Genomic DNA, 3382 nt, shown 5'->3' with positions numbered 1-3382 from the left:
CATTATCCAAATATTTATTACAAAGTACCCATAGAGGCTAAGCAAAATACCAGATGCTCCCTAACTTCACAGAAAATACAGGTTGTGAGAAAGATATTAATCTAATTATAAAAAAAAATGCACTGAGTACTTTGAAGAAAAGGTATGATTCTAGGAGAATATGAAGTAGAAATTTTTTTCATACATGGTTCTATAATAAGGAGAAATAACAGAAAAAACTATCATCTAGTAGGGATAAGAATTGTTCCATCTACATATGTATATGCTAGGTCATAAAATATATACTCTGTCACCGTAAAATATATATATATTTTTAAATTTATATGTATGGATATATATGTGTGTATATATATATATATATATATGGATAGTGCCACTATATTAATTAGACTTTAAACATTTTATAAAAGCTTTCTTATAAAAGTGATGTTTCAGCTGAACTCTGAAAAATGAACAGCTTTTAATTAGTTGTAGAGAAGAGACAGAGAAGAACACGGCAAGTATTTGGAATAGAATATGCAAAGGTCCTGTGGTGAGTCAAGAGACAATTGGAAATTGAAGGCTATGATGGCTGCAGTAAGATGGGAAAAGAGGGATCAGGGGCTAGAAGTTGCAAGGCTTCTGAAGGAGTTTTTATTCTGAAAGCACCTGGAAATTATTGAAAGCTTTCAAGCAAGTTAGTGGCTTAGTTTTTGTTTTGAAATGATCCTTCTTGCTTCAGCATGTGGAACAAAACCGCAGTAATACAGCATGAGAGGATACATGGGGAACAGTTGTCTAAGTGAAAGAACAGGGGCTGGGGTTCCTATGGTAGCAGTGCAGGAAGCATGAAATGGCTACACTCCAGATTTAAAAGAGAGAACTTGTCACAGGATTTGGCATGGGTAGGAAAGGAGAGGAACATCAGGAATAGATCCTCATTGCCTGGATCAAAGCTGCCATACCCTGGAGTGGGGGATGGTCACTTTGGGGGAGGGGAAAGTCAATAGTTCACTTTGCATACATTGAGTTTGAGGGACTCTTGAGACATCTTGGGAGAGATGTCTTGTAGCTGGTTGTGTTTATGAGTTTGATCTCAGAAGAGACCTGGAGAATTTGTGAATCATTCGTTGGTAATTAAAGCTATGAGCAAGTGAAGTCACTTAAAAGAGTATAGTAGAGAACTTTAAAACCGCTGTCATGACTAGACAACTCACCAGTCTCCACCCAGGCCCATGCTCAGCTCTGCCAAATGGGCACTGGCACATGGACTGGGATTTGAGAAATCCTGGATTGTATAGTTTGTTGAAGCGTGCACAGCCTGGCTTTCCTAATGTCTCCACTCCCATTCCCCCACCCCCAGGCCTCTTCAGGGCTTTCTCTGTCACCTACTGAATGGAGCCGGAACTCAACCTAAAGTTCAAAGTCCTCCCCAGGCAGACCCAAATCTATCCCTTCAATCTTGGTGCAGACTGCTTCCAGCACAAACTATCTACTTGAATCAAACAACTTGTCACCCACTCCCTCTGCCCTGCAGCTTCCTGTCTCTGCTCCCTGGCTCAAGCTGTTCCCTGGAATCTCACTCTACATCTCTCTCCTGATCACAGGCTGTTCTCCAACCTTCTGGGGTCCAGATCAAAGCCGGTTGCTTTCCTAAAGCTTCCCAAGCCCCATAAGGACTAGAACACTCCCCTTCCAGAGGCACTCCCTTGTGCGGGGTCCTGGTAAGCCCTGAAATTGTTATCTAACCATCTATATCTCTTATTTTGTATTTAGCAAGGTGACCCTCATTTTAGACTATGTTCTAACTAGATCATATCTCAGCTCTTGCCATTCTTAAGAGAGATATTCCCAGAATCCTTTAACTCTTAAGTTACCCTGGAAGCAAGTGTATAGTAGATTAGAGAAGACCTATTAGAATGCAGATGCTGGGTCAAAGATGGGGAAGAAGGCTGCCCTCTACCTGCTAAGTGGACAGTACATTCCCTCTGAGCCTCAATAGAACTATTGGTCTTCCCATAGTTCAGAATTCAAGTGATAACTGAAAGTGTGAATGATAAATCTGAGAATGCCAAAACTTGCTGAATTTTCCATGTCTCCTTTTACACTGTTGTACCTCAGAAGTGCCCTGTGAGAACTAGCTGACAGGGCAGATGGGTTACTGGTTACCTGAGGACCTGCCTGGTCCTGTTCGATGGAGGCAGCATGAGGAGCGGCCTCTGCTGTGCCGGGGCGCTGGCTCAAAGCATGGAGTGAATGAGTCATATAGAGGAAGACACTGGCAAGAATGGACAGATGGGGGAGGAGATGAGGGGATTAAAGGATTTGCCCACCTGCCCTCAATTGACCTGTCTGCACTCAGATTACCCACCCACCCTACCTCTCTACATGGTGCTCTGCTGTAGGGAACAGCATGACCGCACAGTGACCCTAAACAGCAGGGTTTTGCGTCATCCTGGCAGGGATGACAGATTGTGTTGAGCCAGAGGCACTCTCTGGTGCAAGTTCCCTAATAATCCCTGATTGTTTGCAAAATGCCAGAGTGTCTTTAGGAGTCTAGATTTATATTATAGGTAGTTGTGAGCTTAAATTCTGTGTGAATTAGGTTTTTTTTTTTTTTTTTAATTGCAAGGCAGCAGACTCAATATTTAATCCCTGGCTCTTGTATTGTTAAACTAAGTACAGATACTACACTTAGGCAAAAGACCTAGAAATGATATGTGAATGAGCTTTTAATTCTGGATAAGTTGTTTAACCTCATAAATCGTCAGTTATGTGCAAAGTAAACAATGAGATACCACTACACACACACAACAATGAATGGTTAAATTAAAAAGCCTGACAATTTCAGGTGTCACTGAGAATGTGATCATCTGTAACTCTCATGCACTGTTGCTATGAAAGTCAAGTAGAATTGGTCCATTTCTAATGAAATGTTTTAAAGATGCTATTTAAGTTGAGCACAGTGGTGCATACCTGTAACCCCAGCGACTCTGGAGGCTGACCAAGGAACATCACAAGTTGGAGGCCAGCCTTGGTAATTTAGCAAGACTGTCTTAAAATAAAAATTTTAAAAAGGGCTGTGGAGTTGTAGCTCAGTGGTAGAGCACCCCTGGTTTCAATCCCTAGTAACACACACACACACACACACACACACACACACATTTGGTTTGGGGGATTAAACCCAGGGCCTTGTGCATGCAAAGCAAGCACTCTACCAACTTAGCTATATCGCTAGCCTCAGAGATATATTTGAAACATTGACCTCATACCCAATGACCTTGATGAATTATGTTACTAATTCTAAGAGTTTTATTCACAGATTATTTTTGATTTTCTCATATAATTATGTCATCCATAAACAATGGTTGCTTGCTTTCTTTCTTTCCAATTGTTACACTCC

This window comes from Marmota flaviventris, chromosome 2 (assembly GCF_047511675.1).
Source record: "Marmota flaviventris isolate mMarFla1 chromosome 2, mMarFla1.hap1, whole genome shotgun sequence".
In the NCBI taxonomy this organism is placed as follows: Eukaryota; Metazoa; Chordata; class Mammalia; order Rodentia; family Sciuridae; genus Marmota; species Marmota flaviventris.
The sequence above is the reverse complement of the archived record's forward strand: the minus strand, read 5'-3'. Positions refer to the sequence as shown.